Raw genomic sequence first — 26,122 nt, 5'->3', positions numbered from 1 at the left:
TGATAGGGATTCCAGAAATCTAAGGAAATCGATGGGCATGAAGCAAATTCACCTAAGGTGAACGGGAATTGCGCCATTTGTAAAGCCTTTTGTAAGTAGTTTTCAATAGCAGGAATCCGACTTTGGAATACAACCCTCTGTCCACCAGAAAACTGAGTAGTTTCTGCAGTCTTAAGAGACACTTAATGTACTGCCTAGTTCCGCAAGCATTGTTGCGCTATTGCACTTGACTACCGTCAGTTCCCATCGTAAATTATTCAATTCAGAAATCCATAGCTGTTGAAGACTGTCCCAAATTCCTTGCGCTAGAACTGGCGTTGCCGGAAAATTACTTTTGTGCATCCATAAATACACTGCCCGAAAAAAATTGGAACACCATTTTAGAGCTTTCCCATTCACCCAAGATCTGTTGTTGCAGTGGTGCATACAGAGCAGATGAAATGGTTCAAATGGCTCTGAGCACAATGGGACTTAACTGCTGAGGTCATCAGTCCCCTAGAACTTAGAACTACTTAAACCTAACTAACCTAAGGACATCACACACATCCATGCCCGAGGCAGGATTCGAACCTGCGACCGTAGAGGTCACGCGGTTCCAGACTGAAGCGCCTAGAACCGCACGGCCACACCGGTCGGCGGATCAAATCGACGTCGTCTTGCCAAGTGTACTGATTTTTTCCGGCGTTTTAAATTTTGTTGATTCTTCAGTGGCATATTCTGGACGTCCACGCAGCACCGTCGCCTGCCAGGATCGTCGTAATATAAGGAGAGCAGTGGTATATCGTTCAGCTACCACAGCGTAGATAAGAGGGCTTGTGAGCCCGCACGTGTCAACACGAACAGTTGCGAACTGAATATTGGCAGTGGGACTCCGGGAACGCCCAATAGCCCGTCTTCAGTGCCATGAAGGTCCAATAAAGATCGAAAACTGTGTTCCCACAGGAAATTTGACCCGTAATTGAAACGTGTCATGCTCATATCACTGGCAATTTATGTAGGTAAGATATGCAACAAGTCACATTTTTAATTTTGAGTTAATTTTGATATGATTTATTGTACTATTAACTAGTTTTCGAATAATTGCTGGTTGATCATCAAATGGTTTTACAGCACGGTACATTTCTTAACACGGGCAAATAGACACTTGGATCATGTGAAAATGTGTCTTCCAGCCAAACACACACACACAGTATTGTGTACATCGAACTTCGCAGTAAAATACAGAAAGTACAAGGTTGCTAGCTGTTACACTTAGCCACGTCACGATCTTTGACATGAGCTGAATAAAATATTTGTAAGCACAAATAATGGACACAAGTGAAAACTGCAAGTTGTAATTGTGTTAAAAATTGCAAGAGACATGTAATATGGATGAATAAAATTACGGCTAACCAAATAAATTGAAATATTTATAATAAAAATTAAATAATTAATGAGTCACTAGTGTATGTGGCAAATGCAAATGAAAATAGCACAGTGCGATTTTTCTTGTGCGGATACGTTAGGGAAGTATGTGTTTTCTTTTCCCCTTTAGTTCGTGACATAAATGCGTCCAGAAACAGAGTAAACTCAACCGTGACTTATGTCGATGAATAAATTTTACATAAAGTGTCGTACGAATTTACATATAGTCCATGTTTTCCGTGCCAACGGCTTTGTCGCATGGTAAAACCGGGTCCTCTCAGATAATCGAAGTTAACCGCCGTCTGACGTGATTATCACTTGAATGGGTGATCGTCTGGGTCTGCCGACCATTGTTGGCAAGCGGGCTGCACTGAGCCTTTGTGATACCAATTGAGGAGCTATTTGATTGAGAAGTAGCGGCTCCGGTCCGGAAAACTGACAATCTCAAGGAGAGTAGTGTGTTGACCACCGCCCCTCCATATTCACGTCTAGTGATCCCTATCAGCTGAGGATGACATAGCGGTCGGTTGGTCACGCTGGGCCTTCTGAGGCCTGTTCGGGCATAGTTTTTCATATGTTTTCTGTGCGGCTGGCAGTACTCGCAGAGCAGAGAAAATAGCAAAAACCGTTTGAGTTTTTTGAATATTTTGCAATTTGGATCTCTTTTGTGACGTGTTTCCGTCACTAAACATACATTGTCCATTACTTTACAAATACCGTCTGTTACGAGGTACCTGCTATCAATATGTCGTTGCCCATAGTAAATTATTCCCGGACTACCGGTTTTCTTATAACTGAATTCCTTACGGAAACCTCTTGACAAAGTTACACGTGTAAATCCTACTGCCTGCACGATCTTGGAAATGAAATGTTCCCTGCCGCCAAGCCCGAATCATCTGGCAGTAGGCCTGTGCTGTGGTGCAAAGTGTATTGTTTATCTTGTACTCGACCGTGACGTGAAGACAACGGGCGACTCTTTCTGCAAAGCAGCAGCTTTTCGTACATGTTATTGTACCTGAGGCTCTTGCCCTACCGATATCCTGCCGAGCAGATAGTAGCAGTTCATGATTTACTTCTATATAATCCCATGCTCTAAGGTCACACTCACAGAAATTTCTTACTCAAATTAAGGCCGGTGTTTGATTCCGGTAGGCTCCTTTTACGCCAGTGAAAGTCTGCTTTTCATATCCTCCTTTCTTCGTCTACATCTATATCTACATTTATACTCCGCAAGCCACTCAACAGTGTGTGGCGGAGGCCACTTCACGTGCAACTGCATTACCTCCCTTTCCTGTTCTAGCCGCGTATGGTTCGCGGGAAGAACGGCTGCCGGAAAGCCTCCGTGCGCGCTCGAATCTCTCTAATTTTACATTCGTGATCTCCTCGGGAGGTATAAGTAGGGGGAAGCAATATATTCGATACCTCATCCAGAAACGCACCCTCTCGAAACCTGGGCAGCAAGCTACACCGCGATGCAGAGCGCCTCTCTTGCAGAGTCTGCCACTTGAGTTTGCTAAACATCTCAGTAACGCTATCACGCTTACCAAATAACCCTGTAACGAAACGCGCCGCTCTATCTTCTCTGTCAACCCGACCTGGTACGGATCCCACACTGATGAGCAATACTCAAGTAGAGGTCGAACGACTATTTTGTAAGCCACCTCCTTTGTTGATGGACTACATTTTCTGAGGACTCTCCCAATGAATCTCAACCTGGTACCCGCCTTACCAACAAATAATTTTATATGATCATTCCAATCCAAATTGTTCCGTACGCATACTCCCAGATATTTTACAGAAGTAACTGCTACCAGTGTTTGTAACGCTATCATATAATCATACAGTAAAAGATCCTTCTTTCTATGTATTCGCAATACATTACATTTGTCTATGTTAAGGGTCAGTTGCCACTCCCTGTACCAAGTGCCTATCCGCTGCAGATATTCCTGCATTTCGCTGCAGTTTTCTTATGCTGCAACTTCTCTGTATACTACAGCATCATCCCGCGAAAAGTCGCATGGAACTTCCGACACTATCTACTAGGTCATTTATATATATTGCGAAAAGCAATGGTCCCATAACACTCCCCTGTGGCACGCCAGAGGTTACTTTAATGTCTGTAGACGTCTCTCCATTGAGAACAACAGGCTGTGTTCTATTTGCTAAAAACTCTTCAATCCAGCCACACAGCTGGTCTAATATACCGTAGGCTCTTGCTTTGTTTATCAGGCGACAGCGCGGAACTGTATCGAACGCCTTCCGGAAGTCAAGGAAAATGGCATCTACCTGGGAGCCTGTATCTATTATTTTCTGGGTCTCATGAACAAATAAAGTGAGTTTGGTCTAACACGGTCGCTGTTTCCGGAATCCATATTGATTCCTACAGAGTAGATTCTGGGTTTCCAGAAATGACATGATACGAGAGCAACTACATGTTCTAAAATTCTACAACAGATTGCTATCGGGGATATAAGCCTATAGTTTCACGCATCCGCTGGACGACCCTTCTTGAAGACTGGAACTACCTGTGCTCTTTTCCAATCATTTGGAACCTTCCGTTCCTCTAGAGACTTGCGGTACACAGCTGTTAGAAGGGGAGGCAAGTTATTTCGCGTACTCTGTGTAGAATCGAATTGGTATCCCGTCAGGTTCAGTGGACTTTCCTCTGTTGAGTGATTTCAGTTGCTTTTCTATTCCTTGGACACTTATTTCGATGTCAGCCATTTTTTAGTTCGAGAGAGGATTTAGAGAAGGAACTGCAGTGCGGTCTTCCTCTGTGAAACATCTTTGGAAAAAGGTGTTTAGTATTTCAGCTTTACGCATGTCATCCTCTGTTTCAATGCCATCATCATCCCGGAGTGTCTGGATATGCTGTTTCGAGCCACTTACTGATTTAACGTAAGACCAGAACTTCCTAGGATTTTCTGTCAAGTCGGTACATAGAATTTTACTTTCGAATTCACTGAACGCTTCACGCATAGCCCTCCTTACGCTAACTTTGACGTCGTTTAGCTTCTGTTTGTCTGAGAGGTTTTGGCTGCATTTAAAATTGCAGTGAAGCTCTCTTTGTTTTCGCAGTAGTTTCCTAACTTTGTTGTTGAACCACGGTGGGTTTTTTCCGTCCCTCGCAGTTTTACTCGGCACGTACCTGTCTAAAACGCATTTTACAATTGCCTTGAACTTTTTCCATAAACACTCAACATTGTCAGTGTCGGAACAGTACTTTTCGTTTTGATCTGTTAGGTAGTCTGAAATCTGTCTCCTATTACTCTTGCTAAACAGGTAAACCTTCCTCCCTTTTTTTATATTCCTATTTACTTCCTTATTCAGGAATGCTGCAACGGCCTTATGATCACTGATTCCCCGTTCTGCGCTTACAGAGTCGAGAAGTTCGGGTCTGTTTGTTATCAGTAGATCCAAGATGTTATCTCCACGAGTCCGTTCTCTGTTTAATTGCTCGAGGTAATTTTCGGATAGTGCACTCAGTATAATGTCACTCGATGCTCTGTCCCTACCACCCGTCCTAAAAATCTGAGTGTCCCAGTCTATATCTGGTAATTTTAAATCTCCACCTAAGATTATAACATGCTAAGGAAATTTATGTAAAATGTATTCCAGATTTTCTCTCAGTTGTTCAGCCACTAATGCTGCAGAGTCGGGAGGTCGGTAAAACGAGCCAATTATTAACCTAGCTCGGTTGTTGAGCATAACCTCCACCCATAATAATTCACAGGAACTATCCACTGCTATTTCACTACAGGATAAACTACTACTAACAGCGACAAACACGCGACCACCGGTTGCATGCAATTTATTCTTTCTAAAAACCGTCTGTGGCTTTGTAAAAATTTCGACAGAATTTATCTCTGGCTTCAGCCAGCTTTCCGTATCTACAACGATTTCAGCTTCGGTGCTTTCTATCAGCGCTTGAAGTTCCGGTACTTTACCAACGCAGCTTCGACAGTTTACAATTACAATACCGATTGCTGCTTGGTCCCCACATGTCCTGACTTTGCCCCGCACCCTTTGAGGCTGTTGCTTTTTCTGTACTTGCCCGAGGCCATCTAACCTTAAAAAACGCCAAGTCCACGCCACACGACCCCTGCTACCCGTGTAGTCGCCTGCTGTGTGCAGTGGACTCCTGACCTATCCAGCGGAACCCAAAAACCCACCACCCTACGGCGCAAGTCGAGGAATCTGCAGCCCACACGGTCGCAGAACCGTCTCAGCCTCTGATTCCGACCCTCCACTCGGCTCTGTACCAAAGGACCGCTGTCAGTCCTGTCGACTATGCTGCAGATGGTGAGCTCTGCTTTCATCCCGCTAGGGAGACTGGCAGTCTTCACCAAATCAGACAGCCGCCGGAAGCCAGAGAGGATTTCCTCCGATCCATAGCGACACACATCATTGGTGCCGACATGGGCCACCACCTGCAGATGAGTGCTCCCTGTACCCTTCATGACATCCGGAAGAACGCTTTCCACATCCGGAATGACTCCCCCCGGTATGCACATGGAGTGCATATTGGTTTTCTTCCCCTCCCTTTCAGCCATATCCCTAAGGGGCCCCATTACGCACCTGACGTTGGAGCCTCCAACTACCAGTAAGCCCACCCTCAGCGACCACCCAGATCTTGCAGACTGAGGGGCAACCTCTGGAACAGGACAAGCTGCCATGTCCGGCCAAAGATCAGTATCACCCAGAGGCAGAGCCTGAAACTGGTTCGTCAGACAAACTGGAGAGGCCATACATTCAGCCCTCCGGAATGTCTTTCGCCCCCTGCCACACCCTGAGACGACCTCCCACTCTACCACAGGTGAGGGGTCAGCACTCAATGTGGGCAGTATCCCAGGCAGCCACAGCCATTGTCCGATAGGGGGATGCGTGGGACGAGATGGCCGTCCCTGATAAACCCCCGTCCGGACCCCCACAGTGATGCCCATTGGCAACAGCCTCAAGATGTGTGACCGAAGCCAACACTGCCTGAAGCAGGGAGCAAAGGGATGCCAACTCAGCCCACATCCGAGCACAGCAGACGCAGTCCCTATCCATGTTAAATACTGTGGTGCAAATAATATCTGATCTAGTCTACAGAGAGTACAAACAATTCGACACAAAATTTAAATGGTTATTAAAATACAAGACTGCCTAGTAAATGCAGTAATGCTGCTACTTGTGCACTGCTCGGCGACAGAAGGCTAACTGTACTGTCAGTAACGCACAAAGACTATTTGAAAGACCTGCTAATTACGAAACTATACAAGGATTGGGGATTTAACTAAACAAGTGCGCTAAGAACACTCAAATAAATTTTCAACTTGACTACTACACTTATATGAACGCTAAATAAGCTACTTGCTGCTACTTGCGCACTGCTGACCCACCGCTCGGCGGCAGTGTTAGCTTTGAAGGTAAAAAAATTCTTAACTGCGCCTACGTTGTGATCCGTAATTTAGATGTTGAATTCGTCGATAGTCTCATTTCTGCTACTCCTCATACTTTAGTCTTTCTTCGGTTTACTGTCAGTCCATATCCTGTGCTCAGTACACAAATATTCGTCAACCTTTATTTAGACTGATTTTATGATTGCAAAAAATTGATCCGCTTTCTTCACTAATCGTTTCCGATTAAACCTGCGGAGTGCTACGTCGCGTAGTTGGTGACGCAGCGCACGTCTTCAGATTGAGGTGATTCTGGCCGCGGCCGTGAATGTTGGGAGGTCGGTTGATTCTGTGGAGGGGACCAAACAGCGGGGTCATCGGTCCCATCGGATTAGGGAAGGAAGTCGGCCGTGCCCTCTCAAAAGAACCATCCCAGAATTTGCCTGAAGCGATTTAGGTAAATCACGGAAAACCTACACAAGACGGGCGGACGTGGGTTTTAACCGTCGTCCTTCCAAATGTGAGTCCAGTGTACAAGTCAATGCGCCACCTCCACAGTGCCGCGAAAGTGACTTAAGCGTGGGCAAATCCGACCGGCTGAAACCGATGTCGATTTTTTTTCAATAACAGGTATTTGTCGGTATTTCTTTGGCCTCAGTCATAACCGGCGTTTTTTAGTTTCTTACTAATAAGCGGTTAAAAACAGTATACAGGGTTTCCCATTTATCTTGACCACCCTAAACAAATGTATGTCCAGATGCAAATTACAAAATATTTCAAGCAAATTTTCTTTAGCCGCCAGGGGTACATTATTCAGCATGACTGCCTTCGTTGTAGCTTCGTTTTTTACAAAGATATGAACAGCGGTATGTCTTTTTTAAATGGCATCTCTTATTTTTTTATTCGGTAATTCATTTCCTCTCGTAAGGACCTATTCAAAAATGTATCATAGTGTACCATTCACTAAAAAATCACAACATTATTAATTACAAAACACAACACTGACTTTGAGCCCAGGATAACAAACTTGGTCACTTGCTGGGGTTATGAGAAAACAAATGAAAACCAAGTAAAAACATAACACAACATTAATTTTGACTCTTCTGTACAATTGCCCAGGAGTAGAACATTCAAAGGTGCTCAAAGTGGTCACCCTAGACACCGAAACACTGGTGCGCTCGTTGTTTGAAAGAATTATTTACTGCTTCCAGTGTTGCCTGCTGAAGCGAATTGCAAGCAAGCACGATACATTCCTGTATGTCCTCTGGATTTGTTGGAATGTCGTGATAGACAACGTCTTTAATGTATCCGCAAAGAAAAAAATCAAGAGGATTTAAATCAGGAGACCTAGCACGCCAAGTGACTGTTCCTCCTCGACCAATCCATCTGGCAGGATACCTTCCAGTCAGGACACGACGTGCACGCAAGGCATCATGTGCTGGACATCCGTCGTGTTGATACCACATAAGCGTTCTGGTTCTTAGCGGCACTTCATCTAGAAGAGGAGGAAGAATTCGTCTGAGGAATTTGGCAAACGCTGTGCCGTTTAGAGTACCATTGATGAAATATGGGCCAATAATTGTAGTACCAAGCATCCCACACCAGATGTTAACTCTTCATTGACGCTGATTTTACACCGAATAAAAAATACAAAGATATGAACAGCGGTATGACTTTTCTTTAATGGCACCCTGTATTTTTTATTCGGTAATTCATTTCCTCTCCTAAAGACCTATTCAAAAATGTATCGCAGTGTGCCATTCACTGAAACACACCGTTATTAATTACATAACACAACACTGACGTTGACGCTCCCAGTGCTTAGTGCAGACACTCGGGGTAATGCGACACATCCACGTGCTGACGTTGACAGGGGACAAATGTAAACGTAAGTAGGGTGCGCGCCCGTCATTCCGTGAAGCATCGTCAGTTGAAGAGTTGCGTGAGTAGAATGTACATCAACGAAGAGAAGGTAGAAATGCTACTCATCTATGGGGAATGTAAATTAGCAGGACAGTAACTGCAATACTGTTTTCTTATGTACGGGTACATTACAACAGTAGTTTAGTCCTTTTAAATACTGTTGTGTAGAGTAGGCATACAGTAGGCATACATACAAACTGCATCGACGTAACATCTCTTTTATTGTTGTTGTTGAAGGTAGGCGGAATGCTACGCAGGCAGCGGAACTGTACAGAGAGCGATATCCTGACAAGAACCCACCTTTCCCTCGGATGTTTTCTCGTCTTGTTGCGACGCTTCAGCACGACGATTGCGTTGTCATAGGTTGAAACCCATGACAACGCAATCTTCGTAGCACTCGCAGAGACGAAGCTGCCGAAGTTACTGTTCTCTCTTCCGTTGCCATGAATCCATATGTGAGTACACGACAGCTTGAACACGAGATTGGCATTTCTAAAACCAGTACCCTTATATGTCACCGGTTCCATCCTTACCATGTACACCTACATCAAAAATTGCATGGGAATTATTTCCAGAATCGTTTACAGTTCTGGCAGTGGGCACAACAGCAAATCCTCGCCAACCCGAACTTCTTCTCGAATGTTCTATTTACCGATTAATGTTCCTTCTCAAACAAAGGACAGGTAAATACAAGGAACATAGATTATTGGTCCAGTGACAACCCACGATGGCTTAGACAGGTGTAAAGTCAGCGTCAATGAAGAGTTAACATCTGGTGTGGGATGCTTGGTACTACAATTATTGGCCCATATTTCATCAATGGTACTCTAAACGGCACAGCGTTTGCCAAATTCCTCAGACGAATTCTTCCTCCTCTTCTAGATGAAGTGCCGCTAAGAACCAGAACGCTTATGTGGTATCAACACGACGGATGTCCAGCACATGATGCCTTGCGTGCACGTCGTGTCCTGACTGGAAGGTATCCTGCCAGATGGATTGGTCGAGGAGGAACAGTCACTTGGCGTGCTAGGTCTCCTGATTTAAATCCTCTTGATTTTTTTCTTTGCGGATACATTAAAGACGTTGTCTATCACGACATTCCAACAAATCCAGAGGACATACAGGAATGTATCGTGCTTGCTTGCAATTCGCTTCAGCAGGCAACACTGGAAGCAGTAAATAATTCTTTCAAACAACGAGCGCACCAGTGTTTCGGTGTCTAGGGTGACCACTTTGAGCACCTTTGAATGTTCTACTCCTGGGCAATTGTACAGAAGAGTCAAAATTAATGTTGTGTTATGTTTTTACTTGGTTTTCATTTGTTTTCTCATAACCCCAGCAAGTGACCAAGTTTGTTATCCTGGGCTCAAAGTCAGTGTTGTGTTTTGTAATTAATAATGTTGTGATTTTTTAGTGAATGGTACACTATGATACATTTTTGAATAGGTCCTTACGAGAGGAAATGAATTACCGAATAAAAAAATAAGAGAATGCCATTTAAAAAAGACATACCGCTGTTCATATCTTTGTAAAAAACGAAGCTACAACGAAGGCAGTCATGCTGAATAATGTACCCCTGGCGGCTAAAGAAAATTTGCTTGAAATATTTTGTAATTTGCATCTGGACATACATTTGTTTAGGGTGGTCAAGATAAATGGGACACCCTGTATATCAATTAGCCGTAGCAGCAGTGCTAAAACTTTTCGTTTAAAAAGAAAAAAAAAACTATTTCAAAACAGCGAGTAATTTTTCTTCATAAAATTTCCATAGGTTAAAAATACCGCATTATAATAGAAAACGGGAAAAGTGATCAGTGCTACTTTAACAACAATGCCCACAGAAACAAGCAACAAACAAATGGCGTGAGAATTGATACAATATTGTTGAGACAATAATATATGGGTTGTCATGTGGAATGGCCTGTTACACGGTAAACGTGTACATTCAGTGTGCAAGACTTGCCCCATCTCGTGCATAGGGGGTACAAAAATATAACAGGACGGAGAGGATGTATTACAGAATGGATTGGCACAATCCCTAGTCTGCAAGTCTTTTACGAAGTGCGGTATCGATGAGGTACAATCCTCCGATTGTTTTAAAGAATTAAAAATGGGAGGATCCACAACAAACTTGCGACATCATATGAAGAGAAAACTTAACAATGCATTCATATTATACGATAAAAACGGGAAGTAGCTGATCAGTAGCCGGTGTCTACATAACATGTCTTTATCTGCTCGTAGACCTTGGAAATGTACAAGCTAATACCAAAAATACAGTTTTTCAGTCACAGTTTTCATCCTTTAGCTCTCCCTATTGGTAAAGCCCAAATAGTGGTATGACCCTCGGTTACAACATAATTTTCGAGTGGTCTCGAAAAACTAGAATTAATGTGATTATATTGGTGATTTTTTGAAGTATTCAACCATCCTTCACATTTCGAGAAAAGTAGTGAACGGTGGATGGACTAAGTCTTCTTTTACTTGCCTATGTAATTTAATATTTTGATTCTATACGTCTTGAAACTGAGGGAGCCAAAATTTTTGAATCTTTGTTAAATTTCTGCGATTATTACGGGAAATAGTACGAATAAAAAACCGAAAATCCATAATTTTGAACGGTTTTAACAGTGAGCTTAAACTGATATTGAAAAACAAAATGATATAAACGAGGCCCGCATCTCGTGGCCGTGCGGTAGCGTCCTCGCTTCCCACGCCCGGGTTCCCGGGTTCGATTCCCGGCGGGGTCAGGGATTTTCTCTGCCTCGTGATGGCTGGGTGTTGTGTGATGTCCTTAGGTTAGTTAGGTTTAAGTAGTTCTAAGTTCTAGGGGACTGATGACCATAAATGTTAAGTTCCATAGTGCTCAGAGCCATTTGAACCATTTTTTTTTATATATATATATAAACGAAAATCGGCTGTTTGAGCGATAGCCTCCATCCCTAATATTACTGTTCTCGACGCCACGGGTGCTTCAAAGCACCGACAAAAATAGCATTCCTACAGTGGCACTATAAAGTACCTGTACTCTCCAGTGTACAAGAATGTTTTTGTGACACCTGTATCTTATATTCCGCAGTTAATGCCAACTAGGTATCGAATCCGAAGATCAGTGAATACCGAAAGAATGTATGTAGTTACAACTTGATCGTTATTGCACGAGTATTTACTGTGTATAACGACTGAAATTTCAAAAAAAATGTTTCGTAGAAGTTAGCCGTAATTTTGCATACCCAAATTTTTTGAGCAAATTTTAATTGCAGAATAAAAACGGTCGCTAGCTCCAAAACGAGCAAAAGTTAAAATGTGTAAATGACTCAAATGACTTTCAAGTGACGCAAACAGTGGACAAGAATGATAACGTGGCAACAAAAAAAGATAGACTCGAACATATACCTCATTAGGTTGGCAACAAATAGGTAAACGTGCCAAAGAGGAGGAAACGCGTAATGGATTCACAATATTTACGTTGTTAAAAGCAGGGTCCGACGAAATAGTTGTATTGACTGACAAAAGGACAATAGTACATCACAGAAAAGAGTGAGATACGTGGTGAACAGTTTGAGGAAGGCCAGAACAAAAAGTTGTGATTATATAGTAGTAATAAAAGTGGTAGTGCGACCTCTAGACCAGATGTGAGGAAACGCAGATCAGCAAATCGTAAGTAATTACGTTTTTGCAAAAAATTCGCGACGTGAACTGTTTCATAATCTGAAACTAACAAAACTGTATCGTTGTATATCCCACTGATGATGCCTTAGAACAGGGAAAGGCGAAACGCGTATGGGATAAATAAATTAATTAGCAGCAGGAAAAGCCAGTTTTATTTACAAAGCAAGTATTTATATGCTTGCTGCGGAGCACGGCCGCACAAACAAACTTGGTAGAAAAAAATGGATTCTCGCGACCTTAGATATAGAAAATACGTTTAACCTGAACATTAAGTACGTTAATTTGGACTGCAATTATGTTAATTTTAATTATGAAGACCAACAAATTGCAACAACCAGGAACATATCTTGAAACTTTACTGTATTGCGTAACGTAAGGCAATGCTGTCCGTTTGGATGCTTGCATATTCCTGATCAAATTTAATTACTGTTTTTTATTCATTACTTTTCAAACGATGACGCAAAATCTTTCGTTCATGACCACAACTGTTTATCATTACTAATGTTACGTAGACAAATGCACATAAAATCATTTACAGAACACAACATAAAATCATAAAATTACATTGACTACAAGTGAGTCAGCATACTTCTGTCATAGGAATACAAATTGCATTTAAATCACTTTTGGTTTCAACTGTTTGTCTGCAGTACTAGTGCAACGCTACCAGTATATCGACAAATATAGTTGTTACTGCTTTGTACGAGGGTTGAATGAAAAGTAATGCCTCCACCTTCGTTAATTAGGATTGGATGGGAATATTTTAATAAATCAAACGCAGAAATAATCCTTAGAATGTGTTCTTTAATTACCAATATTCACTTTTCATATAATCACCAGCCAATTGCATACATTTCTTCCAACGATGAACAAGTATTCTGAAGCCCTCACGGAAGATGTCGACACTGTGTTTCTGAAACCACAGTCTCACAATTCTCTCAACGTCTTCATCAGAAGCATAATGGCGGCCCCTCTGATCGTCTTTCATTATTTGGAACAGATGGAAGTCAGACGGTGCTAAATCTGGACTGTATGGAGAATGTCATGGGCCGGCCGGGGTGGCCGAGCTGTTCTAGGCGCTACAGTCTGGAACCGCGCGACCGCTACGGTCGCAGATTCCAATCCTGCCTCGGACATGTATGTGTGTGATGTCGTTAGATTAGTTAGGTTTAAGTAGTTCTACGTTCTAGGGGACTGATTACCTCAGAAGTTAAGTCCCATAGTGCTCAGAGCCATTTTTTGAAGATACCATGGTTGCTGTTCAAAAAATGGTTCAAATGGCTCTGAGCACTATGGGACTTAACTTCTGAGGTCATCAGTCCCCTAGAAATTAGAACTACTTAAACCTAACTAACCTAAGAACATCACACACATCCATGACCGAGGCAGGATTCGAACCTGCGACCGTAGCGGTCGCGCGGTTCCAGACTGTAGCGCCTAGAACCGCTCGCCCACACCGGCCGGCATGGTTGCTGTCACAGGACGTCCAACTCTTTGTTTGTCACGCAGGTCAGATGTTCCCGCCTCAACATCTTTAAACTTACTCGCCCAACGACGCACAGTACTCACATCAACACAATCACCATAAACTGCTTTCATTCTCTGATGAATCTCCTTTGGGGTGAAACCTTCTGCTGTCAAGATTTAAATGACTGCACGTTGCTTAAATCTCATTGACCGACCGTCTGCGCAGGATTCCATACTTTACCCTGTAACAACACAACCGTTCAATGCTAAGGCTTCCCGCCAACTGAAGCTGTAGAGAAGAGGCTACGAAACAAGCCAGTACCTGCCGCATACGAATGGTGCCAACTGTGTGAAGAGTTACGAAGGTGGAGGCATTGCTTTACAGTCAACCCTCGTACAACCATAATTACTTGATGGTGTTCTTTTAACTATATCTGTCACTCATGACTTTTTCAGAAGATACGATGAGAAGCGTGGTATTCTGCATATGGTTAACGACTTGAGTCAACGAAGTTTCAGTCAAAAAGTTATTGCTTTGACTGAACACGCTCTAATGTTCCAAATACGTTACTGTTACGCTGGCATGTCTATTAAACAGCTATAAAAATACCTGCTGGATCTTAAGCTGCGATGAGTTGCTTCTGGTCCGATGTAATGCTTATTGCGAAATTCATTAATGACAATAGGCTCTTCTTGATTAGCGAGCAGCTTGAATGAATTTGGGCCATACAGTTTCTTCACTAATTCTAAGATCTTCTTGCGACGGTATACTGTGCCCATACAAGTGCTCGTTTACTTATACTTTGCCTTGTCAAATATTATAAGACCGTTTCCAGAACACTCTCCAATTGACACTAGCATGCCAACGTGCACGTCTGCACCTCACCACAGAAGATTCGCAGTTCAACTCTCTGCTCTCACCTCTACGACCGCACACTCTCGTGCCAACGATGTCATTGTTACATCAAAGACATTCTTTGCTTTCGACATTACAAAAATTCACTGACATTTCCAGCGTGTTTACTACAACGATTTGACATTATAATTTCTTACTTATTCTTTCACTATACATCTCATTTTCCTAATCACTAATTACTGACGAAGTTCATAAATACATATACACTACTGTCCATTAAAATTTCTACACCACGTAGATGACGTGCTACAGACGCGAAATTTAACCGACAGGAAGAAGATGCTGTGATATGCAAATGATTAGCTTTTCAGAGCATTCACACAAGGTTGGCGCCGGTGGGACACCTACAACGTGCTCACATGAGGAAAGTTTCCAACCGATTTCTCATACACAAACAGCAGTTGACCGGCGTTGCCTGGTGAAACGATGTTGTGATGCCTTGTGTAAGGAGGAGACGTGCGTACCATCACATTTCCGACTTTGATAAAGGTTGAGATCCAACGACCGTTAGCAGTATATGGAATCGGTGGGTTCAGGAGGGTAATACGGAACGCTGTGCTGGATCTCAACGGCCTCGTATCACTAGCAGTCGAGATGACAGGCACCTTATCCGCATGGCTGTAACGGATCGTGCAGCCACGTCTCTATCCCTGAGTCAACAGATGGGGACGTTTGCAAGACAACAACCATCTGCACGAACAGTTCGACGACGTTTGCAGCAGCACGGACTATCAGTTCGTAGACCAAGGCTGCGGTTACCCTTGACGCTGCATCACAGACAGGAGCGCCTGCGATGGTGTACTCAACGACGAACCTGGGTGCACGAATGGCAAAACGTCATTTTTTTCGGATGAATCCAGGTTCTGTTTACAGCGTCATGATCGTCGCATCCGCGTTTGGCGACGTCGCGGTGAACGCACATTGGAAGTGTGTATTCGTCATCGCCATACTAGCGTATCACCCGGCGTCGTGGTATGGGGTGCCATTGTTTACACGTCTCGGTCACCTCTTGTTCGCATTGACGGCGCTTTGAACAGTGGACGTTAAATTTCAGATGTGTTACGACCCGTGGCTCTACCCTTCATTCGATCCCTGAGAAACCTTGCATTTCAGCAGGATAATGCACGATCGCATGTTGCAGGTCCTCTACGGGCCTTTCTGGATACAGAAAATGTTCGACTGCTGCCTTGGCCAGGACATTCTCCAGATCTTTCACCAATTGAAAACGTCTAGTGAATGGCGGGCGAGCCACTGGCTCGTCACAATACGCCAGTCACTACTCTTGATGAGCTGTGTTATCGTGTTGAAGCTGCATTGGCAGCTATACCTGTACACGCCATCCAAGCTCAGTTTGACTCAATGCCCAGGCGTATCAAGGCCGTTATTACGGCCAGAGGTGGTTGTTCTGGGTACTGATTTCTCAGGATCTATGCACCGAAATTGCGTGAAAATGTAATCAGATGTGAGTTCTAGTACAATATATTTGTCCAATGAATACCCGTTTATCATCTGGATTTCTTCTTGGTGTAGCAATTTTAATGGCCAATAGTATAGTTACAAAAATGGTTTTAAACTCGTGATATCAACAAGCCGAAAAATGCCTTAATCTGGAAAAAACTGAGTTAATAGGTTATGATGTGAACGACCTCGCATCAGGCAGAGGCAAGAAGGAGGCTGGTATTATCAAGAGCAAGGTATAGTAACGTCGAGGAGCAGACATTGGCTGTTGGAATATTTCTTACGTTTGAAAATTCCAAGAATCCGTGGATTTATCTATTATCGTATAAAGTTCGCAGAAGGAAACTCACATACCGGTGAGGTGTTCGCTTAGAGAGCAGTTGGTAATGACAGACAGTAACGCCGACACATTCCGCGCTGCCCGCCGCCTCTCTCCTGTGTGACGGTCCGTAGGTCGGCTCGGCCAGCAGCGTTCCCACGCGCCTGTTAGGGCAGAACAGCCAGTGAGCAACAGCCAGCAGGTGACTCGGTAACGCGAGGGGAAACGTGCAGCTTAGGCACTGGCCTAGCCGCATTCCGGCGAGAAGAGCGATGGAGACGTGGAAAGTGCGGCTGACTTACTTCCACAGCCGCGTAAGGACCGAGAGTCGGCGCACCTACCTGCTGCTCCGGTATTGTCTTCTGGCTGCGCGTGGGTTCCAGGAAACTCGGCGCACCCACTGTCTAGGCCGGCTGCTCGTTCACTCCACTCACGGAGTGTGACGGCGCAACGACTAATAACGGGCCAAGAGGAGTGGGACTCAAATCACACTTTGACTGTCTTAATGTGTTTTTTCCAGGGTTCTGTCAAATCTTCATTTCTCCTTTTCTTCGCACTTTATCCTGCATCTTAATTTCTGGATTTGGAAATGATAGTGGTATCGCATCATTCCCCCCCCCCTCCCCACCCTGGCCCTCTGTCCCTCTCCTTCCAGAGACGGAATTTGTGTAACACAAGTGGTTCAAAATGGTTCAAATGGCTCTGAGCACTATGCGACTTAACTTCTGAGGTCATCAGTCGCCTAGAACTTAGAACTAATTAAACCTAAGTAACCTAAGGACATCACACACATCCATGCCCGAGGCAGGATTCGAACCAGCGACCGTAGCGGTCGCGCGGTTCCAGATTGAAGCGCCTTTAACCGCACGGCCACACCGGCCGGCGTAACACAAGTGTCTGCATCTAATGATACTCCATGCAAAAGTGTGCGAACGTGTTTTTTTTTGCGAATCGTGTGACTCAGCCCAGTTTTCACTTAGTCGGTTGTAGGAAACCGCCTTAAAACCACATCCAGGCAGGCTAGCACTTTGGACCTGGTCGTCCCTCTGGCAGGTGTGTTCGATCTCGGGCCGCGCACATCACCAAATCCCAAAATCTGGGTGCTAACACCCAAGGTTATCCAGGTGAGTATGGTTGCGCCAGATCATTTGCCGCCAATTCCAGGATGATTTCTGTGGCGATGCCAGTTCGTTTCCTGATGTCCTATGCAAACTTATTCTGCGTTTCTAGCGTCAGTCTGATCTGGGGTGACTTATTTTACGTGTCATTTATGTAATTCACTCTGGTGCCGATTGCATGATGATACTGAGCAGCCTCATGATTACAGCGGTTATGTCATCATTTCCTACTTCAGTATGCTCTTCTTACTGGGTAGCTTTTGCATGTGAATTTTCTGTAGCTGCACGTCTGGGAGCCATAATGAGCTCAGGGAGGGACAGGCGCGGTTCAATGACTCGAGAGGAGTCGCTGGGGAGGTCGGTCCTGTTCTTTGAGCAGTTCTGGCAGGGGTCAACGGGCCAAGTTTAGGATGCTTTCGTTTAGGACAGATCCCAACCGATGAACTGGCTGGTTAGTACAACATTGGAGTGCGCTGACTCCAACTTAAAACGCCGGTAAAATGAGCTGTGACGAAGACTTCGCCTGTACAGAAACTACACATTTTCATAAGCCGAAGCATTTTCGTCAGGGTTCTGGTCCACTGAATTCGTTTTCTGTCGCCGGAGACCTTCTAAAAAGCAAGAGAGTGAACACCACTCGCTGTATTTCTTGTGAGAAGAGAAATAGCAGAGTTCATTTCATAATTTCATTTCTCTTTCTTAAGGGCAAGGTGCCGCAACCCGGAAGTTGCATTCATGCCAGACGAGTGACCTTTCTTGTCTGTATCATGGGGTCATAGGTTCGATTCCTGGACGTATTGGGAATTTTCTCTGCCCGTGGACTAGGTGTTTGTGCTATAGACTGCGTAAAAATTGGGACTTTGTACAGGCACTGATGATCGCACAATTGAGAGCCCCACAAACCAAACATCATCATGATCTCTTGTGGTGGAAAACTCGGGAAGGAACTCCATTGGTTGCTCCTGTAAATTGCCACACAATGGAACATAGCAGACCGATTTCTGAGAAATATGGATTTATTATTTGTTTATTTATTTCTTAATCCGTTTGTAGATAATTTTCATTATATAGAAGTGTTCACGTTATGCACAGTTTCAATAATGAAACAGATGTAAACAGTTTAGCAAATTATAAATTATTTCTCTATCATAAATACACTAAACAAAAGGTTTCTTTAACATAATCTGAAAGAGACGGAAGCATGGGTATTATCACCCTCATGACAACAAGACAATCACATACTCGACTTCACGTTTTCACATTAGTACGCTTTTTATCACTCCAGAGCGTATAGAGTGATAGATAACACCGAGGAAGCCAAAATGGCTACTTTAAAGTTATTTGATATTTTCCTGAAATCATCACGGGGTCTTGCCTACTGCTTATGGCTGGAACACCTGGGCATTTCAGTTGAATAATTTACTTTAATAGTTGATGAATGATAGATTTTGATCTGGTAAAATAATATTTGTTCAAACATGTTTAAAATTACTCAGGGCCCATAAGCGTCGAGGTTATGAAACAATTTCAGAATGAATTACATAATTAAAGTAGAACAATAATAAGAAAACGGATCGTTGTTAGGGTCACCACCAACATTGCGCTGGACATTTACGAGTGAGATGGTGCCTAGATCCGTAGAGGGCACTGTGGTACGAAAGAATTAGAATTACACAAAAAAGGGGAATGAACTCGAAGGGAACACACAGCACATCAATAAATAAAGGAAGAATCAGAAAGAAACGTAACAAAGTGCGTGAGCGAAAACGAATTAATTCGATAACGAAACCAAACGTGAGTGGTTCGGCAAAGATTTCCTTTGAAGCGAGAATTAGACTGCATAGAAATGCGTGACGCTTCTAGATGGAGTTATGAAGACTAAAAACAGAAAACTGAAATGGACTCCTGTTCCCTCAATATATCACGATTTCCGAACTCGGTAGTATGCTGCATTACAAATGTGGTCTTGCCGTGACTACCGTCAAGGAGGCAGCGAACAAGTCGCTGTGCGCTGAAAAGTGGCTGTTGCTGATTGTTGCCTGGCTGCACCGATGTGATGTGGCTGCGAATCGCAGATCTCGTCATCATCCTGACCACTGGCAGCGGATGCGAGTAAGTCGCAAGGTGGAGCTTCAAAGAATTGGCAGGAAACCAAAGTCAAGGGTAACACTGAAGGGCGTGGAGTCTACCAGTAGAAGTTAGAATATGGAAGTCAATCCATAGTCTTCTTTCCGACCTCGGAACGGCACTTGGCACAGTTTTCTGGCCAATCGCAGAAAGGGCCTACATCCGCTTCCAATGAAGTATCTGGAAGTCCGGTCGCTAGCTCCCACCTTAAAGTTAAAGATGCATTCCCCAAAGAGAGGCGTGAATGTGGAAATGGAAAACGAGTGTTGGCCCGTTGCCAAGTTCGGTGTTGTTTGTCGGGAACTATGGAAATTTTGTTGGGCTTTTTGCAGTTTTCCCACGGGAAGAGCAAAGTTTGGAAATTTGGAGACGGAATCAGTGGCTATATATTTTGCTTGAGGTAACATGTGTAGAAACCACACATGGCAAGATAACTGGAAGTGGACAGTTGGGGGCTCCACCCAAAGTTTACCAATAAGAAGGGTTCTCACCTATTCCATCAGTGGTTTCCCGTTCTCTTATTTCGAACACCAATATTCAGTTTCAACACTCACTCTCTACCGAAGCCGAGTGAGAAGGATAATCCCTGAAAGGCTCTCCCGAATGTCTGTGCAGTCTGCTAACGTGGACCTGCCTTCTAAATGACCAGCAGTTCTCTGGAGCCTGAGAAAATTCCGCCTGTTTTCGCCCCAGTGAGAAGAAGTCTCCCTGGTCAAGACCAGGTACATTTATTGGAAGAAACTACAACAAGAAGAAATGTTAGATTAAGTACAGAGAGTTTGGTTGCCAATATTGCCACATGATACTCCTTAACCTCACGTGTAATCACCGCGCAAAACAGATGAAAAGTCAGCAAGTAAGAACCGTACCAGAGAGTATGAAGAAAGGGAGCCTCGTACGCAAATTCAGTGTGTAAATAGAATAAACTGTGAGGAGAAAAGCCGGAAACAGCCCGCCACATCACAGATGGAGTGGGGAGGGTGAGCACGGTGGAAGCGGGGTGGGGGAGTGGGGTGTTGAGAGAGGAAATTATCCTCATTCACGCACAACCCGCCATACAACAGCCGGCCGTTGTGGCCGAGTGGTTGTAGGTGCTTCAGTCTGGAACCGCGCGACAGCTACGGTCGCAGGTTCGAATCCTGCCTCAGGCATCGATGTGTGTGATGTCCTTAGGTTAGTTAGGTTTAAGTAGTTCTAAGTTGTAGGGGACTGATGACTTCAGATTTTAAGTCCCATAGTGCTCAGAGCCATTTGAACCGCCATACAACGTGTGGTGCCTTATGGGGTATTATTTGTTGAAGTAGAAAACTCGTAACATGGAAGTTAAGTTTCTTAATTAAAAAGAAAAGCTTACGCAAATATTGATAACTGCGATTTATGTATGGGTTGGTATCAGTTTCAAGAAGAAAGAATTGCAAATAAGAGAGCAACAACGACAAGGTCCGTGCATTTCAATCAGTTTTGCAGCCCGAAACGTCAATTAATAAACACAAGAATTATCTCATCAGGAACAGTTAAGAATATATATTTATGCTACAAAAAAACGCTGGAAGCACTGAAGAAAACATGCCAGTGAAAGCTTGTACATGTTAATTCAATAAAGATTCTGTAACGTCGTTTAACACCCGCTGCGTTGCAGGAAGTTTCACCTTCTTCCTCAAGAGAGCGGCAATTGAATCTTTCCGGAACGTTAAGCGTGTTGAATGCTATTACGGCGCTGGATAGCTGAGGAAGTTTTCTGCGGTAGTTGTTACATCAGTGAAGAGTATGCCTTAGCACAGAACATCCAAGCAAAACTTTATTCCCTTTATTCTGCCAAATACAAATTCAAACACATGATTAAAAAATGCAGAAACAAAACAAAACAAAACAAAAAAATTTTCAAATTTAAATGGAGGCAAAATCTCCGAGACAGGCGATCTTGTAAAGAAGTTCGAAATTTAGTGCGGACGTCAATGCGAGATGCTTATAATACTTTCCACAACAATACTTTGTCTCGAAACCTGGCAGAAAATCCAAAGATATCCTAGTCGTACATGAAGTATGCTAGCGAAAAGACACAATCAGTGTCTTTTCTGGGCGATAGCAATGGAAATACTATTGACGACAGTGCTCCCAAAGCAGAGTTACTAAACACAGCCTTCTGAAATTCCTTCACCAAAGAAGACTACGTAAATATTTCCGAATTCGAATCAAGAAAAGCTGACAACATGAGTAACGTAGAAGCAGATACCTTTGGCTTAGTGAAACAACTTAAATCAACACAAGCATGTCTTCCGGTCCAGACTGTACAGCTGCTAGGTTCCTTTCAGAGTATTTCATACAATAGCTCCATACTTGAGAATCACATACAGTCGTTCGCTCGATGAAAGATCGGTACCCAAAGACTGGAAAGTTGCACAAGTCACACTAATACTCAAGAAAGTTGTTAGGAGTAAGCCACTAAATTACAGGCCCATATCATTAACATCGTCATGCAGCAGGATTTTGGAACATTATGAATTACCTCGAAGAAAACGGTTTATTGACACACAGTCAACACGGATTTAGAAAACATCGTTTTAGTGAAACACAACAAGCTCTTTACTCACATAAAGTGCTGAGTGCTATTGACAAGGGATTTTAAATTGATGCCGTATTTCTAGATTCCCAGAAGGCTTTTGACACTGTACCACACAAGCGGCTTGTAGTTATATGACTGGTTTCGTGATTTCCTGTCAGAGAGGTCACATTTCGTAGTAATTGATGGAAAGTCATCGAGTAAAACAGACGTGATTTCTGGCGTTCCCCTAGGTAGTGTTATAGGCGCTTTGCTGTTCCTACTCTATATAAAAGATTTACGAGACAATCTGAGCAGCGGTCTTAGATTGTCCGCAGATGATGCTGTCGTTTATCGACTAGTGAAATCATCAGAAGATGAAAACGAATTGCAAAACGATTTAGGAAAGATATCTGTGTGGTGCGAAAATTGGCAGTTAACCCTGAATAACGAAAGTTGCGTGGTCATCCTCCTGAGTGTTAAAAGGAAACCATTAAACTTCGGATACACGATAGATCAATCAAATCCAACGGCGGTAAATTCAACTAAACACCGAGGAATTACAATTACGATCATTTTAAACTGGAAGGCACACAGAGAAAATGTTGTGGAGAAGGCTAACCGAAGACTGCCTTTTATTGGCAGGACATTTAGAAAATGTAACAGATCTACTATGGAGACTGCCTAGACTACGCTTCTCCGTCCTCTTCTCGAATACTGCTGTGCAGTGTGGGATCCTTACTAGATAGAATTGACGGAGTACACCGAGAAAGTTCTAAGAAGGGCAGCGCGTTTTGTATTATCACGAAATAGGGGAGAGGGTGTCACTGAAATGATGCGCGAATTGTAGTGGAGATGATTAAAACAAAGGCGTTTTTCGTTGCGGCGGAATCTTCTCACGAGATTTCAATCAGCAATTTTCTTCTCCGAATGCGGAAATATTTTTTGACGCCGACCTACCTAAGGAGAAACGACCACCATAATAAAATAAGGGAAATCAGAGCTCGCATCACAAGATGTAGGTGTTCGTATCTTCCGCGCGCTGTACGAGATTGTAATAATAGAGAATTATTGTGAAGGTGTTTCGATGAACCCTCTGCCAGGCACTTAAATGCGCTGTAGACTATCCATGTAGATGTAGATGCAGAAGCCCCTTTCGAACTCCTATCAGATGCCGAGAACGCTGTCACACACGAGTATGCGGTGCCTCCATGTCCTTAACAGTGATCACTCAATATCTGACGCTCAACACACAACAAGAACACCCTTCATGCACTGTGGTGGCCGTTCTGCCAACGACAGTGAATTGCAACTCAAATGATTTACTAACCCGTTGGTAGCGTGTACGTGCACGAATTTACATTGACATCTGACGATGTTTTCTGGGTGCCTAAATCTTTTTGTCAGGTGGCGTATGGCTCTGTAAGTACGTCTCGTGTTGTTATCTATTACTTCAAGCACATGTTTAAGTTTTGCCCAATAGTACTTCAATTATGACAACTGCGAACGTGTTGGCCGTAACCGGTGGTTACGCGGTGTCATTACCTTAGCAAATTGTGCTTCAGTTGTGTAGATTCTTTATTTTAAATCATTTTTACTGAGTTTTACTCATTTCAGCTGGGGTACTCGCCACATATCAATCGAAACTCCCGAAAGTGACTTATTCAACTACATGCATATTTCTATAGAAATACCTATAAGCTCACCAACACAGTTGCCTTGTGAGACGCGTATTGCATAATTTTCCACTTTAAGAATAGATTAAGCGCTTCTTAGTACGTTGGCGTGGGTTTTATGCACTGAAGCACCAAAGAAACTGGTATAGGCATGCGTATTCAGATAAAGAGATACGTAAACAGGCAGAATACGGTGCTGCGGTCGGCAACGCCTACATCAGACAACAAGTGTCTGGCGCAATTGTTAGTACGATCACTGCTGCTACAATGGAAGGTTATCAAGTTTTAAGAGAGTTTGAACGTGGCGTTATAATCGGAGCACGAGAGATGGGACACATCATCTCCGAGATAGCGGTGATGTGGGGAATTTCCCGTACGACCATTTCACGAGTGTACCATGAGTATCAGGAATCCGGTAAAACATCGAATCTCCGGCGCCGCTGCGACCGGAAAAAGATCCTGCATGAACTGGACACACGACGACCGAAGAGAATCGTTCAACGTGACAGAAGTGCAACACTTTGGCAAATTGATCCTGATTTCAATGCTACACCATCAACAAGTGTCAGCGTGCGAACCATTCAACGAAACATCATCCATATGGGCGTTCGGAGACGAAGGCCCACTCGTGTACCGTTGATGATTGCACGACACAAAGCTTTACGTTTCACCTGGGCCCGTCAAAACTGACACTGGACTGTTGATTACTGGAAATATGTTACTTGGTCGGAAGAGACTCGTTTCAATTTGTATCGAGCGGATGCACGTGTACGGGTATGGAGATAACCTCATGAATCCATGGACCCTGCATGTCAACAGGAGACTGTTCAAGCTGGTGGATGCTCTGTAATGGTGTGCAGCTGAAGTGATATGCGACCCCTGACACATCAAGATACGAGTCTGACAGGTGACACGTACGTAATCATCCTGTCTGATCACCTGCATCAATTCATGTCCATTGTGCACTCAGACGGACATAGTGTAGTGTAACGACGTAAGTTTTTTTATAAATGATTTTCTTTTGACATATGACCATGTGTAGACTTCTTCACCTACGTCAGTTACAACACACTTCAAAATTATTTATATTCTTTTTAAATTGTCTCAGAATGGTTCTTGAACGAATCTGTAAAACATCATTTGAGTAGTATGCGCCGAATTACGTCACTCGGTCCAATTGGTTTGCGCAAACTTTTTTCAATTTAGATGTCGTTTGTTTCCCCTCAGAAATTATATTAATGCACGTTATCTGATTTAATAAATATTAGAACCACATTGAATAAACTATCGAGAATCAAACTCGCGATGAACGTTGTCAAAAATTAATAGTCTTGTCAAATGTATTATTAATTCATTCACATAATTCTTCATAAATAAATTCTCGGAACACGTATTTAAACTTTTGTAGCATCCACTAGTTTATTATCTTCCTACATATAGACGTGAACCTGAGCCTTGACAAGACAGGACTGAACATTTACAACATGATTAAACTTTCTATGACGTCATTGTTGTACAAACATTACAAATTCTCAATTATTTAATTTTTAGAAGCACGACGCAACAACTCGGTTTCAGGATCTTCTGTTGCTCTTTGGCTGTCGACCCGCGACGTATAGTGGCCAGCAATTTTCTCTCTGGTCTCGGCAGTGAAGATGCTGTCTCCGTTCGCTGCGCCGCCCTCTCCGTACATGAAACATAAAAAATAAATACAAAACTTTAGATAATTCACAGCTATTATAAATATTACAAAAATACATAAACAAAACAATAAATTAAACTTATATTCACCTGCAAACTGGGCTGACACTGATGGATGGGGGACGCTTCAATTTCACGTCCCACTACAATAGGCATTTCCAGCAGGACAGTGCAACACCCAACACGTCAAGAAATGCTACAGAGTGGCTCCAGGAACATTCTTCTTAGTGCAAACATTGCCGCTGGCCACCAAACTCTCCAGACATGAACATTATTGAGCATACCTAGGCTGCCTTTCAAAGTGCTGTTCAGCATGGATTTTCGCTCCCTCGTACTCTTACTTATTTATGGACAGCCCTCTAGGATTCATCGTGTTAATTCTCCCCAGCACTACTTCAGACATTAATCGAGTCCATGCCAT

This window comes from Schistocerca cancellata, chromosome 5, assembly GCF_023864275.1.
Source record: "Schistocerca cancellata isolate TAMUIC-IGC-003103 chromosome 5, iqSchCanc2.1, whole genome shotgun sequence".
In the NCBI taxonomy this organism is placed as follows: domain Eukaryota; kingdom Metazoa; phylum Arthropoda; class Insecta; order Orthoptera; family Acrididae; genus Schistocerca; species Schistocerca cancellata.
The sequence above is the reverse complement of the archived record's forward strand: the minus strand, read 5'-3'. Positions refer to the sequence as shown.